This window comes from Paroedura picta, chromosome 1 (genome assembly GCF_049243985.1).
Source record: "Paroedura picta isolate Pp20150507F chromosome 1, Ppicta_v3.0, whole genome shotgun sequence".
Lineage (NCBI taxonomy): Eukaryota > Metazoa > Chordata > Lepidosauria > Squamata > Gekkonidae > Paroedura > Paroedura picta.
This window is the reverse complement of record NC_135369.1, coordinates 152752761-152769612: the sequence shown is the minus strand read 5'-3', so window position 1 is coordinate 152769612 and position 16852 is coordinate 152752761.

Genomic DNA, 16852 nt, shown 5'->3' with positions numbered 1-16852 from the left:
GGCGTCTCCACGGCCAATGGTGTCTAGAACTACTGCTTCTTGTTCTTTTCTCCCCCCCTCCTCCTCCCGCGGCTACTGTCACTGAAGAGATTCCCCCCCCCCCATTAAACCCAGCCTCTCTGGGGCAGTACCGAGAAAGGGGGCGTCTTCTAAACAGACCCTAAATACAGAGTCATATTTTAGGGCATAACTCGGTTCCTTGGAATTAAATCCAACCACTTGGTTGGGGAAGACTGGTTTGCTTTTATGTGATTTTAAAGAAGAGATCAAGTGTCAACTTTTTCCTCTATTTCCCTAAAAGAAAAGGGGAGGGAGGCTTTAAAAATCCTCTGAGCCTCCTTGGTTTGATTCCAGGAGAAATCGAAAGCGCCAAATACATTAGAATGTGTCTGATTTCCTAATTAATGCCCGTTGCTACCTGTGTTGGTAATTAAAACACGAAAGATCACAGGACAAACAAAACCAATGGCGATCAGGAATTTCAAGGTTGCAATTAGTCACTTGTGATAAATTCTATTTCGCCTGTAAAAATATGCAAAGCTTTTTCCTCGTTTTATTTTTCAGGAACGAGTGGGAATGATCACCGAACGAAGTAGGCTGACTTTGTTAATAGGCTTGTATTTATATATTAATATCGCTGCGGTTGGGGCGGAGAGGGAAAAAAACTTCGGCGAACTGGAAATCTGAGGGAAAGGCGTGACTCTGCTGCCATCTAGCGACCACAGTTTTCTCTGTTATGGTTGTCCAAGCGTTCGTCAAAATTGGTTTACAAACGGGACACATTTCAGCAGAAAATCTTTGCGTTTTGCTCACAGAGTGTGAAAGTAAGGATACTGTCTTCCCTGACACGGGACCCTGTTTGGTGTTTATTTGCAAAGTAATTACTTTATGTCCTTCCTCAGTCGAAGGAGGCAAATCCATATCTCAAAGTCATGTATGAAGCTGCCTTATACTGAATCAGAGCGTTGGTCCATCAAAGGCATCTAGTCAGTCTGGCAGCAGCTGTCCAGTGTCTTCAGCAGAGGTCTTTCAAATAACTCGCTCCTCACCCTTTAAACTGCACACACCAGGGACCACTTACATGCCAAGCAGATGGTCTGCCATTGATACACAGCCTACCTGTACTTTTAGAGCGAGGATAGGACACTTTCTCAGACAGCAGGGGCTTCTGCTGCATCTCTGCAGCAGGAGCAACTGAATACTACACAACCCATGCAGACTGGTGGGGTCTTTCCATAGCACCAGCTGAATAGGTGCCAAGGACTGAGCAGCAAATCATACACAGGAAACCTCCTTCTTTGTTGCGATTGCAGTTCATTATTTAATCAAGATATTTTCTTGGTAACACAAAACCTGTGCTTTTGCAGCATATCAGAAAATTTGGTACTCGTTCATAGTGTCATTCAGAGAAGAATGTTTGAGAACCAGAAACATCAACCATTTATGTTGCCATTGCCATTACATTTATGTATCCTTTATTTTATTTAAACATTTATGTGCCACCCTTATGCCCAGCTAAAGGGTCTTCAAGGTGGCAAACATTTTAAACATTAAAACCATATTTAAAATACACACACAAACACAGTAAAGGCATGGGCTTCCGAGTGCAAGTACTCTTCCTCATGACAGTAGGGAATATAAGGCTAATAAAGGCTAGTGGGGAAGCACCAAGTCAAACAAAAAATTCTTCAACCTCTGGTAGAAGGAAACAATGGAGGAAGACATATGAGTCTTCCAGGGGTGGGAGTTCAACGGTTTCAGTACCTTGAACAAAAAGTTTCTCATGTTGCAATCTGTCTAGGCTCAGATGGCAAGGACACTCAAAGCAGGGTCTCTGAAGATGACCTTAATGGTCAGGTAGGTTCATAGAGGAGGAAATAGTTCTTAAGCATGCTGGCCCCAAGCCACATACAGCTTGAACAGTCAATATCAGCAACAACGTAGATCTGAGAGCAATTTGTGGATTGTAAGCAGTTGGATACAGACTTTTCTTGGATGCTTTAGGATGCATTGAGCAGGGGGTTGGACTAGATGGCCTGTATGGCCCCTTCCAACTCTGTGATTCATTCATTCATTCATTCATTCATTCATTCATTCATTCAATTCCTTAGTTGCCACTCCTGGACCTGTCAGCTTGTGGCAGCTTACAACAGTAAAACAATAAAATACAACAAAAACCAATGTCCACCCCTCACTCCAGTCCTCACCACTCAAACCCCATCTTTCAGTTTCCTGGCTGCCATCTCCAGGGAGTTGTTGCAGTCAGACACTTGGAGGGGCAAAATCTTCCAATCTGCCCAGCCTCAACCAAATGCATGGTGAAAGAACTCTGTCTTGCAGCCCCTGTGGAACTTTGACACCTCTGTCAGGATCCTCAGCTCTCCTGGGGGCTCTTTCCACCAGGCAGGGGCCAGGGCTGAAAGGCGAGCATTGAGACCAGGCAAGCATCCTGGGGGGAGACCAGGCGAGCATCCTGTGGATTGGGGATCCTTAATCATTAAAGAAACACACAAGTCTAGCAAGTATGTCTACACCATGGCCTGCTTTGAGGCAGGGATGACCACTCCATCTTTCAAGGAGGCATTGCATTTTAAAGATAGAAGTAGAAGTATAATGTTGAAGACAAGTTCCACGATGCTTGAGATTTTGTTCCTTCTGTAAGTCCTTCTTTCAAACAGGTAGATGATGTATCTTCCAAAGGTTTGGGAGCAGCAGCAGTCTCCATCTATGCAAAAGCTACAGCAACCATGCCAGTAAAAGGTCATGTAAAAAAAAGAGTGTTACCTAGAATAAGCAAGTAACTCTCTTCCTTTCTGATTTAGGGAGGATGATATATGTTAGGTAGTTCAAAAAATTCTGTAACAGGTTTCCTCATGGTGGCTTCTAACTTTCTGATTATTCAAGGCTTCTTTTTCCCCTGCAGTATTATGCAGCCAAAATTCAGAATGTTTGTCTGACCTGCAATATTGTTTACTAAGGCTGCTCATTAAACATACTTTACTTACTGGCAAAGCAGCAGTTGTTCTGAATCACCTAAGGCTGTTCTGTAATATTGGTTCAGTTGGTGTTGTGCAGAAGTTGTTAATTTAGTATGGTAATAGTGTGTTGATTTATGACCACTTTTACCCAGATCCAAAGTCTTTGTCATTCGGAGCAAAGGTTGGCAGTAATGAAAGATAGCTGTATCTAATGGCAATTTGATTTTCTGAAATGAGACATTCCAAACATAAAATTCAGCATGTTTCTAGTTACCATATTCTATTTGAATCATAGACTTGGAGGGGGACATAAAGGCCAATCCTGCTCAATGCAAGATTCAGGATAAGTATCTGTCTAGTTTCTGCCTGAAGACCACCTCTTTAGGTGGTCTCTATGAATTTCTGACTGATTTTCCCCCCTAGTACCGTTCTACTTGTAGTTTAAATCCATTACTGCAGGTCCTGTCCTCTGCTGAAAGGAAACTTTCCCTGCCCTCCTCTAAGTGACAATCTTTCAAATACTTAAAGATAACAATCATGTCCCCTCTCAATCTCCTCTTCTCCAGGCTAAATATTCCCAAATCCCTCAGCCTTTCCTCATAGGGCTTGGTCCTCAGACCCTGAGTCATCCTCATCACTCTCCTCTTCACCTTCTCAATTTTGTCCATGTCCTTTTTGAAGTGAGGCCTCCAGAACTGCATACAGTACTCCCGGTGCAGTCTGACCAATGCATCTTGTGATTTTGATGTGATGTCTCTGCTAATATAGCACAAGACTGCATTTGTCTTTCTTACTACCACATAATTTGAATTTTTGAATTTATTATTAAATACAGCATAATGCCAGCCATTCTTAGATAAAACAAATACAAACGATGTAGTATAAAACACTTTAAAATAATATGAAAAGGAATTTTAATGTTATTTTTTTTAATGTTTTATACTATATAGCACTGTATGCAGTTTTGGAGGCCTCACGTCAAGAAGGACATGGACAAGATTGAGGAGGTGAAGAGGAGAGTGACAAGGATGACTCAGGGCCTGGGGACCAAGCCCTATGAGGAAAGGCTGAGGGATTCATGGGAGTCTAATTCTACAGGCACCCAAAGAGGGTACCCGTATCCAACCTTTTTTTCTCATCATAGGAAATAATGGAGATCTGATGGGGGCACCCTCAAGATTGATTCAGGACCTTTTCAGCTGGATCAAATTGAATCGCGTATGCCTAATGCATACTGGATTGGAGATACACTTCTTGGTAGCAGTGCGTGTGAACAAGATTTTGGAGTACTTGTGAACTGTAAGCTAAATATGAGCAGACATATTGGGTGGTAGTAAGCTTCATATGCTATACATGGAAATTGTACATTCTAAAAGCTGGCTCAGGTGTTTATAAAATTACAAACCTTTGCATTCCAATATATGAAATGAAAACATCTGAAGGAAATATGTTTAACTGGGGCATAACATTAAATACCAAAGTCACCAAAATATAGATATTGTTTGCATTTGGTAACATCCTCATGGTGTTAGTGGCATTCTTTGTACCCATTTAAGGTTACCCAAAGTGCATCACAAATTTATATATTCTATCAGACATCAGTCAACTAAGCAAGAAAAAATCATCTTGATGGCCACAAACAAGGAGGAGGAGGAGGAGGAGGAGAAGACGAAGAAGACAAAGAAGAGTTGGTTCTTATATGCCGCTTTTCTCTACCCGAAGGAAGCTCAAAGTGGCTTACAGTTGCCTTCCCTGTCCTCTCCCCACAACAGACACCCTGTGATGTGGGTGAGGGTGAGAGAACCCAGATATCAATGCTCTAAATCCCCTGGCTCTAATTTCAGGTAAAACGTGTTCCAAAACATGAATGTTTTCTTCCAGGGAGTTTTCCTTTTACAGTGGTGCCTATGTATTTTCATGTTTTCCATTAATTTTATTACTTTCAGATTGCCATGGGCCCAATAAAATTAATTTTCTTTTCTTATAGTAGTTATTTCAATCAGCTACCGCATGACTGATGTACTATTGTAACTGTTCTTTATGAAGTATTTGAAGCCTGTTTGGAACTGGGAGAAGAACTGGAGTCTGGAGCTTTGTAACTAAGGAGTTGGAAAATGTAAAATAATAAGTAACTCTGTTATAGAGTCCAGCACATTTGTGAGGATGCAGTTTTACGGTTTTCAAGGTTTTGCACTGAGCATTATGTGATTGTTCCTGCTATTTTAAGATTTGTATTACAAATAACATATTGGAGTTTTTTAGCTTCAAAAATCCCCTATGTCCTGCTGAATTCAACAGTATATTTTCAACAGAGATAAACGTAAAGTTCTGAATTTAGGTAGGAAATATCACATACATAGAATGAGGGAGACTTGTAGAAGGGAGACTTGTAGAATGAGGGAGACTTGTCTCAGTAGTGGTACATGCAAAAAGATCTAGGTGTTTTAGCTGATCACACATTGAACGTGAGTTAGCAGTGTGATGTGGCAGCTAAAAAAGGCAAATGAGATAGTATCACTTTACTCTGCTGTAGCCAAACATCACTTTAATCTGTTGTAGCCAAACTTCAATTTTGTCCATGTAAGCTGGAACATATCCAGAAGAGGGCAACAAAGATGATGAGGGATCTGAAGACCATGTCCTACAAGGAAAGGTTGAAGGAGTTAGATATTTTTATTCTGAGAGAAGATGACTGAGAGGTGATATGACAGCAATCTTCAAGTATTTGAAGGGCTGTCATATACAGTAGAGATTCCCAAAGTCCAAAGTACGCCACCCTCTCAGGGACAGTGGAATAATCCAGGGGGGGCAATGAGGAACTTTGGGGCACTAGGTGGGTGGTGAGAAATTTGGAGACAGTAGGGGGGCATCAGTCTGACTTTCTACTGCAGCTGCGTTTCTCTAGCCAGAGACATTCCAAAGAGGTTTGCTACTGCCTCTCTCTGGGTAGTAGTGACTTTAGATTTCCATGGTGATTTCCCATTGCAGTGCTGACCAGGTCCAACAATGATTAGCTACATGATGGAAATGACAGCTTCAGAAGGTGGGTTGGAGAGGATCATATTTTGCTGTGTTTCTTCTTCTCCTCAGATGCTCTACCCCAGAGCACCAGGAATTTCTTAACCCATGGATTGCAACCCTTCCCCAAAGGTCTCTATGTTTAGGAGGCCAGAAAAGCCTTCTCCTGCTTGCTCCTAACTGTGGGGTTTTCTGTTGCTTGCTTCTGTCTCTCTATCTTTCCCCATCTGTTTTTCTCCCCAGTGAGGACCCAAAGTGGCTTTTACAAAAAGTGGCTTTTTTCCAGACTAAAATATGGCCTCTGCACAACAAGCAAAAAAAGAAAGTATAGGCAATACATTGTACTTGGAATTTGCAGTAGACCTAACACCAGGAAAAGTTTGGGAACCATTGCTTTAGTTGGGAGCATTAGGACTGGGGAAGACTCAGTCACATAGTTAAGTAAGCCCATGGGACCTATAAATATTTTGGTAGTATTTAACATGTAAATATATGGGGGGAATAGAGATTAATATTAGGATAAATTTTAGTGTAAGAGGGTTAAGCTAACGTGTGAGTTGGCTTGGGGAGTTTTTAGGTGTAGTGGGAATGTTGTTTGTTTTGCTTCTAGACCATCACTCCTGGCAAGGCTGGCTTGTAGCGACTTACAATAAAAAATATAAAACCATTAAAACCCCAATACATAATGACAAAACATCGACGGTGGCAACAAACGATAACCTATTATTTCCCATGAAGCCTAATGTCTGCTGCTTGCAGTCTATGTCCACTATAGATGGTCCAAGGTGATGTCAGTCTGATCACAAGAGGGGAAGGGAAGGGAGGGACCCGATTTTACCAGACCTGACCTCAAGCCCAACCTTAACCAAACATCTGGTGGAAGAACCCCATTCTGCAGGCCCTGTGGAACCAAAAGATCTCTGACAGGGCCCTCAGTTCTTCTGGGAGCTCATTCTACCTGGTAGGGGCCAGGACCAAAAAGTATAATCAAAAGATTTTTTTTGCTAAAGATTAGGAAGAACTTACTGACAGGATACTTCCTCAGGAAGTGGTTGGCTCTAGGGATGCATGATTTGGCCTGGATAAGCCCAAAAATACCCCAGAGCTGATTCAAGTAATTTTGGGGTTTATCCAAGACAAATTGCACATCCTATCAGTTTGAACAAGCCAAATAAGAGAACCCTAAAGTGATTCTCTTGAGCCTCTTGTGGCGCAGAGTGGTAAGGCAGCCGCCTGAAAGCTTTGCCCATGAGGTTGGGAGTTCAATCCCAGCAGCCGGCTCAAGGTTGACTCAGCCTTCCATCCTTCTGAGGTCGGTAAAATGAGTACCCAGCTTGCTGGGGGGTAAACGGTAATGACTGGGGAAGGCACTGGCCGTATTGAGTCTGCCATGAAAATGCTAGAGGGCGTCACCCCAAGGGTCAGACATGACCCGGTGCTTGCACAGGGGATACCTTTACCTTTACCTTTAAAGTGATTCAGGATGGATTCAGTTAATTGAGAAGGACCCTGCCAAACATCTGATCCCGGTTTTTAAATGTTGCTTTAGACTCCTTTGAAGTGGTGGAGAGTGGGCCTTACATACTCTCAGGTCAGGTCTACTGGAGCCCCAGTGTGCCTCCCCTCTCCTCCTTAGAGCAAATCCTAAAATAACTGATCCTCAGCTGATTATCAGCTTTGTGCTGGATGGGAGGGCATTTCAATGGATCTAGGTCCAGTTAAATGCCAACTACCCCAACCTGCTTCCCTCTGTTACGAACTGCTGGTCCTCAGCAATTTCTCAGCGCTATGCTAGAAGGGAAAGGATTTAAACAGGCCTCCTCCTCTTGGACAATCAGCAGATCCTCAGCTATTTTTCAGGCTCTGCATTGTGTGTGTGGGTAGACATTTAAATGCCTCAAACAACTTATCCACAGAGAGAGGGTTATCTCTGCAGATCAGTTGTTAGTGGGTTTGGGGTGAATTGATTGGGCTGTACTCAAATCACCTAAATCAAAATGATTTGGTTATATCCAAATTGATTGGGTCCAAACTGAAAAAAAATACCAGATTTTTTTCTTGGTGTATGTAGCTGGTTCTCCTTCTTTGGCAATTTTTAAAGCAGCGGCTTGGGGGGCCATCTGGCAGCAATGCTGATTCTTCAGTTCACACTGAATTTAGGCAGATTGTGAAAGGGAAGGCAGAAGGGGATGAACAGAAGTGCTCAGCTTCCATGGCTCTTTCTTATAAGCCAAGAAAAGTGCCAGTCACCACTATGGGGGCAGGAAGGACCTCTCCTCCAGGCAAGATTGGCCAGGGATCCTGGAGGCTTTTTTGCATTCTTCTGGACACAGAGCAGTGGTCCCTGAGGTGGAGTGGGGAGCTTTAGATTTGCTGCATTGTGCAGGGAGCTGGACTAGATGATTCTTGGGTCACTTCCAGCTCTATATTTCTGTTTTAATGAAACCTTAAGTCCACAAAGCCCAATATGTGGTATGGCTACAAGCAAGCCAAATTATTTGTTTATGCTTCTTCATGAAGTAGTATAACAGTTAACAAAAATGCATGTATGTGAGTGCATCTAAACCTATGCTTGAACAACTGCTGATAATAAAGGAATGGCAACACACTTTAACCTAGAGAAAGCCTAAATTGGCAAACTGTCAATTTTATTTTTTCACATTAAGGTTGTTTTACCCTCAAATTTAAAATAGGATTTGTAATGTTAGTTTCACAAAACATGCCAGATTTGGCTCATGTAATAGCTATGTATGTCTATGAAATATGACTTTTCCAATAATATAACTCAGTGTTTCAGAGGCCTTAACATGGTGATTAGGCTAAGTAAATGTAGCATTAGCATGGAGTTCATTAATAAAGATAGTATCTTTGAATAGGCACTGAGTCCTTCCCCCTCATTCATAGTTTACTCCCCGTAATTTTATCATTCAGACTAGGCAGATTTACAATGAATTCTCTCATAATTAATGGGAGGAAATGAATCTTTAATAAAGATATACACACAAATGTGTCAAGAATACAGACGGAAAATCAGTGGGAGATCACAGAGACATTAGTACTTACTGGCTGGAAGAAATTGCTGTAACAGGAGGTACTTGGCTTAGAGAAATTCAGACCCAAACAGGGAATGTTTTTAACAGGGAGGTAGCTGTCAAAGTGCAGAAGGCCAGCTTTCTATTAAGTAACGACCTCTACTTGAATTTTAGAGTATGATTTAATTATGTTTGCTGACATCTAATTGATACTTCAGGGTGGCTCACACCATCCTTGTAATGAAGCAATGCAAATGCATTGTTAATTACTAACTTCTGGAAAAGACAGACCTCTCCCTTTGCATAGGGCAAACAGGCCATTGTGGCTTGCAAGCTTTTAGGAAGCTCATTTCCTAATTTTCTTTTTAAAAAAGAAAGCTGTGGCTACCACACACACACCAGCACTTCCATAGATACAGGGTTGGCTGACAATAAATATTTTAAAGGTAATCTGATTCTATTGTTTATGAGTATGTTATGAAACCAGGTCCCTGATATCTTCTTTACTTTTAGTAATACAGTTTAACCATGAATCTTGATTACATAAGATCAGGGGAAGAAAACGGGGCTTTTCGCACCGGGATCTTTGTTGCAAATTGGTCACTGAACGAAAAATCACCATTTAAAATAGTGGAATTCGTCGTTATGCATACCTGCCTTTGTAGTGGAATCCAGTTGCGTTTTGTAGCGTTTCCCGCAGCTTCCGGTCTCGGCAGAAAAGGAAGCGCTATTTCCAAGCTCGTCCCGCCCCTGGCCGTCAAGCAGCCAATGGGCAGCCGTTAGCATGCTCCCAAACAGCCCCTTTCCCTTTAAGAAAGGTTTTTTTTTTAAAAAAACAGACCCATTGTAACGAATCTGTGTAGATTCGTTGCAACGGAGAGACCCATCCAGCTGCCTAATGTGAGCTGTCGTTTGATCGTATGATCGTTGCCACGCTGCCTCGAGTGATAAAAAAAAAATCCCCCCCCTCTCACGGGCCCGATTTTCGGCTGAATTAATGTGTAAAAAATAAAGGGACTTTATTTCAGCAAACGGGCTTTTATGTGGTTTGTGCTTAGTGACTAAAGGTGAAGGACTGAAGCCAGGGAAGCCTCTAAACAGAAAGAGGCTCGCTGGTGCGTTTATCCCCGCTCGCTCGGAGAAAAAAAATGGCGATCGCTTCGCCGGAAGTTTGGAGGACAGGCTCAGGAGGAGGGACTTTGAAGAAACCGCAACAATGTTAACGCACAGGTCTTTATCGCTAGTGTTGCAGATTGTTTGCAAGAGTGTAGCGCTTTCCGGAGGGTGAATCCACTTTTTGGGATTCCCCTGAAAGAGCTACAACGAAGCGCTTTTTGCTGATCGGTGTGTTGCAGATTGTCTACGACGTCGTGCGTTATGGCAAATCAATAGCGTTTCCAATTAGCAACCATTGTGCGATTTTGAAGCCGTGCAAAAAGCCCCAACGAATTGGAGATTAGCTTTACCACTGATTCAAAACCTGCAATTAATTTAAGTGCCCTCCCCTTGAACAACACCAACTAGGAGTTCTTTGAATTCTGACAATTAGGATACAATCAAATTATTAGGTTAAATCTAATGTTTTCAAATTACCTCCAGGCTGCCTCTGATAATATCCACTCATATAGATTCATCAAGCTTTTGTTGTTGTTAGGTGCAAAGTAGTGTCCGACCCATCGCGACCCCATGGACAATGATCCTCCAGGCCTTCCTGTCCTCTACCATTCCCCAGAGTCCATTTAAGTTTGCACCTACTGCTTCAGTGACTCCATCCAGCCACCTCATTCTCTGTCATCCCCTTCTTCTTTTGCCCTCGATCGCTCCCAGCATTAGGCTCTTCTCCAGGGAGTCCTTCCTTCTCATGAGGTGGCCGAAGTATTTGAGTTTCATCTTCAGGATCTGGCCTTCTAAGGAGCAGTCAGGGCTGATCTCCTCTAGGACTGACCGGTTTGTTCACCTTGCAGTCCAAGGGACTCGCAAGAGTCTTCTCCAGCACCAGAGTTCAAAAACCTCAATTCTTTGACACTCGGCCTTCCTTATGGTCCAACTTTCGCAGCCATACATTGCAACTGGGAAGACCATAGCCTTGACTATACGCACTTTTGTTGGCAGGGTGATATCTCTGCTTTTTAGGATGCTGTCTAGATTTGCCATAGCTTTCCTCCCCAGGAGCAAGCGTCTTTTAATTTCTTTGCTGCAGTCCCCATCTGCAGTGATCTTGGAGCCCAGGAAAATAAAATCTGTCACTATCTCCATTTCTTCCCCGTCTATTTGCCAGGAATTGAGAGGGCCGGATGCCATGATCTTTGTTTTCTTGATGTTGAGTTTCAAGCCAACTTTTGCACTCTCCTCCTTCACCCGCATCAACAGGCTCTTTCGTTCCTCTTCACTTACTTCCTCATCAAGCTATAAGAGGAAAATCTAAGTTCATCATAATGAAACAATGGCAGAAATCACTAGAACTCAAACAAGGAAGCATTTTAAAAGTATTCCTAATATTCTATTCTATTAACTTTGGGATTGTAATCCAAAAAATGAAATACAACAATGCAATTGTAAACAGAATTAAATGTCATTGAGTATAAATGGACTTACTCCCTAGTAAGTGTGTCTGAGACTGAAGCCCAAGTCAAGCAATAAAAACGAGTTACAATGCACTCTGCCTAGTTAACTTTAGATGTAAATTGCTAAACAGACACAATGAGCTAGTTTCAGGGCTACTTAATTTCAGTTTCAAAGCCTGAACAAAGTAGCTTGCAAGAAAAAATCCCACTAGACAGGATGTGGAAGATCTCTTAAAAGAGGGGTCACCAACCTTTTCTTTAATGAGAGCTATGTCTGAGTAATGAGAAATACTCTGTGACAAAGCCCCCACCCTCGGGCATGTCACCAAGTATTGTGCTGGCCTAGAAAAAAACCTTGGATTAGGAAAAGCTCTAGGAATTAAGCTATCAGCTAAGCAACACAGAGAAAAATCATATAAGACATAGATTTGTAAACTTTTCCTCGATCTAGTGGCTGGTGAACTACTGGTAGCTCAAGACTGCTCACTGGCAATCTTCAAGCAAAAGTTAGATACACACTTTTCTAGGATGCTTTAGGATACTTTGGGCGAATCCTGCGTTGAGCAGGGGGTTGGAGTAGATGGCCTATATGGCCCCTTCCAACTCTATGATTCTGTGATTCTATGAGTTAGCTCTTTGTAACTGATATCCTTAAAAAAAAATCTCACCATTTTCCTTCTTATGGGTTCAAAGTTTAATTGCACATCAGATCTTAACCCTAACCCCTATGATCAGTCTTGGGCTTCTCTCTACTTTCTAAGATTATAATTAATATACACAAAAGACAACAAAACTGGAAAGGAAAAGTAATGGTAGGGCTAGGAACAGGTCATGAACCGTAGGCTGGTCCGGCTGATTAGAAGAGAATCATAGAAAGTTGATCCAAACACATGCAGTGCAAAGAAGTCAGTCTTTATTGAAGGGTTCCATAAGGTTAAGCAGGACAAAGCATGGCAAGAACAGAGATAAGCACAGATGCCCCCCTCAGGTCTCTATATATGGGGGGGGGGGGAGTTGAAGCGGGAGAATTGATTCCCATAGAGGAGGCTTTTGATCTAAAAGGCATGAATATAGGAGACACCCAGTCTGCTTTCTTTGCTGTTCCTGGCAGTAAATTTCCAATCCCTCTGTGCAAACCAAGGGTGATAGATAAGGGGAAGCTCTTAGCAGCGGGGGAGAGTCTCTACAGGTCATAAACCGTGGGATGGAGGAGAGGGAAGGTACATGAAAAAAAACAGAACGTGGGGGTTAAGGAGGGTGGAAGAAGGATCCTCAGGTCTGTTGAACCTCTAAGTTAACACTCCCTAGGAGACTGGGAGGGTGATCATGACACACGTTTTATTTTTTTGTTTGCATTTGGTTATTATTCTAAACCTGGAGCTGACAATGTTTATGTATTGGATATGGGCAGTGCTTTTCTGAATACTGTAATTTATGTTTGTTTATTTATTTATAAAGGATATATTGCTATCCAATTATCATTTTAGTCAGATTAAGTTATGGATTTCATTTGGCTCCCAGTAAAGAGTCTCTCAATAGAAATCTTATTGCCTTATCCCCAATGATACCATGTATTTGCCCTATAGCCTGCTGGGAAAGAAGTTCCTGTATATGTTTATTTGACCTGTGTTTACATCATAGTATTTTCAATGTTCTGTTATATTCATTCCACTAAAGCAGACATGCAATCTGAAGCTCAGCCCATGAGGCTGGGAGTTCGATCCCAGCAGCCGGCACAAGGTTGACTCAGCCTTCCATCCTTCCGAGGTCAGTAAAATGAGTACCCAGCTTGCTGGGGGTAAAATGGTAATGACTGGGGTAGGCACTGGCAAACCACCCCATACTGAGTCTGCCATGAAAATGCTAGAGGGCATCACCCCAAGGGTCAGACATGACTCGGTGCTTGCACAGGGGATACCTTTACCTTTACCTTTAATGACACAAGCAAAATGCCAATATGTCTTACACTCTATGCCATTCTCCTCTTTCTGGATATTTTCCTATTATCTTTTAAAAATGAATTTGGTCCATATTGTCTTTTGATATCAAACTGGTCAACAATTATACAAACAGCAGGAGCAGGATTAGAAGCAACAGATCATCACAAAGGGTCTGTTGGCTTGTTTCTACGTGGAATCCAAGTGCAGCTGCAGGCTATGCTCCAAAGTCTAAAATATATCCTCCACCCTATATTCACAACCAGAATATCCAGCACGATTTTTTGGTGTGCAGCCAGTTCTTGATCATCTATATGCTGCTCACATCCTGAATCACGTGAGAATCCTTGACATCTCAAATAGGAATGCTGGAGGTTGAAAATGGGATCTTCAGATGGAAGAAATATCCCGAACAAAACAGCATACATTTCTGTGTATGCTATTTCCATTTTCTGTCAATCATATTAATGTCTCATTGAATTTAAGTAGGCTTTCTTATTCTATATCAATATGATCTTGGTTATGTGAGTTCTTGCATTCTATAGGGATGTGCCTGCTGCATGTTAGAAAAGGACAAAAACTTTTGGGTCAGGCAAGCATTATGCTTTGCGCTTTACTCCTGCGATTTGTTCGCACCAAGATCTTTTCAGGATACCCATGGGATCAAATTAAGGAGGTTTCCTAAACACAACAGCAAAACAATAACATTTGTATCCAAGTACATCTGAACATATAACATGTTACCCACAGGCATCAATGCTATCAGCTGCAAAATGCTAGGCGGTTGGCTGTCAGAGTCCAAAAGCAGGTGGATCACTGGAGATATGACAAGGAGCAAATGAATGTTCCTGGCTTTGTTCCTGCCATGTTGGAAAACATAAAATCAGTTGGTCATCAGGGAAATCTGATTTCAGGAGCGGGGGGGGGGAGGTCAGTAAGAAGACTGAAAGGTCATTTGCACTATCATTTAGACATACACACATGATGCAACAACATCAGCTCAAAACAGGATATTTTTTCGTATGAATGTGTGAAGTGTGGCTTTGAACAAGGTATTGCAATTCCTCATCACTCCAGTCCCTTCTTTCTGACTTTCTTACTTCCTCTGATTTACTCTGTTTTGTTAATTTATATACGATCTAGCCTTGCCCTGAAAATTCATGAAGTAGTGACTCTTCAACTCCCTTTGGTTTGTTTGATCATGAATTATTTAGCTCTTGCCCCAAAATAGTTCTCCAAATTTTCAGACAGTGCATATAGAGAGACCTCCAAGAATGAACTTCTGGACTCTTGTCAGTTTGATTATAAATTAGTAAACGTCCTCCTCTTAGTCCATAGGCCTCCTTTTATAGCTGGATGTTTCCATTCCCACTGTAACCTCTGAGACTTTATCACCTTGGCCAAACTCTAACTTGGTTAAAGGTGTCAGAAGTCTATGAATTCTTGAGTTCCGCTTGCACAAGGCAGAAATACACAGGCTCTCAGGTTATATTAGTTTCCCCACCCCATGATGGAAATCTTCCTGATGCAGGGGAAAGCAACAAAGGGGAAAGCACACAGCGGCAGGCAGGCTAGGCTGCAAAACCATGGGAACAAAAGTAGACTTTACCTCCCTCTCCCCCCGAATGAAATGCAACCCACTTTCACACATACTGAGAACAGAAGCAGAGAGAACTGGTGGTCAAGGGTCTGAGATTTATCAGGTGCCTTTATTGGTTTTAAAAATATCAGTCCAGTGGACCCAATATGCGCAAATCCATTCATTCACCTGTAAATTAGGAACATTAGACTGTGTGGGAAAAGGGATTGCCATCCTGGATTGCCATCTCACCACGGAGAGTGAGCAATTTCCAGCACCTGAGACCTACCCACCTACTGCCAATTAGCTGGCCTGTGGGGAAAGCTCACACCAGCATCTTGGCAATGTTAACAGCAATGTGGTGACATCACTTCAGGCATGGTGATGATGCCAAAACCCTGGAATTCTAATTGCAACTACAATGTGGGGGGGGGGGCTCTTTCTTTTCTATCTCAAATTTGCAAGGGAGGATGCTGGGTGGTATTCATTTCCTGAGAGATTTATCTGCATGTGTTGTGAATATAAATAACCTCAATAAATCTGTTCTCTATTTGAACCAATGTGAAGTACTATCACACTGATCTCCTAGTATGACATGCTATAATATCACCAATAAATTTATTAAAAGGACATAATAACTAAATCCAATTTCACCTTTCCCCTCTGTTCCCTAGATTTCAGGATAATGTAACTCAGCACAGAGCAGATTTCGGAATAATATAGAAACTAGGGATGCACATTAAGGGTCCGATCTGGTCCGATTCAGCTTCAGATGAAGCTGTGTTTGGCCTTTAGGCAAAGCCTCAGCTTCGGCACTAATTAAAGTCAATGATACCATTGACTTTAATAGGAATTTTGGCTTTTCTGCCTTTCTGAGGGCCTGTGGGGTGGGGGTTTAAGGTACAGCCTCCAAACTTTCAGGGTAGCTCCGGAACGCTCATCCAAGACTCCTCTCCAAATTTCAAAAAGATTGGACCAAGGGGTCCAACTCTAGGGCTTCCAAAGAGGGTGCCCCCATCTGCTCCATTATATCCTATGGGACAGGCTTTCCATTGGATATAATGGAGAGATTGGGCACTCTGTTTGGGAGCCCCTAGAATTGGACTTCCGATTAGGCCCTCACCCAACTGGCTAGAACTCTTGTCTGTCCTGGTGAGGGCCCAATCGGAAGGTGCACCCAGACCGGCCCTGCCCACTCTCCGCCCACTTAGGCCTTAGCCTTTCATTTAACAGCGACCAACCCGCTGTTAAAGATAATAGCGATCTTAAAAAATTAAAGATCACATAGCATACAATTCTGAAAGATGACCTAGTCTGTTACTTTATGTGTTGTAATATCCATAAACAAAAGTGAGACACATGGCTAAAGCTAGTTGATTATAATACACAAATCACCACAAATATAATGTTTTGTGTCCATTTATCCATGTGGAAAGCTGCCTTATACTGGCAACAGTTCTCCAGGGTTTCAGACACAGGAGGTCTTTCCAAAATATTAGTCAGATGAGATCTTTTAACTGGAGATGGCACAGTAATTGGATATGGGATATTCTGCATGCAAGCTTACGTTCTACCATTTAGCTACCACTCTTTCCCAAGGTGAATCTTCAAAACATATATCATTATTTGGATATAGTGGTGTAGATTCCAAGGAAAAACACTTCAATCTATGCAGATGAGAGTACTTTATCATATTGGTCAGCTGGCTCCAGATATGAAAATAAACCTGTATAAGTCAGGTAGA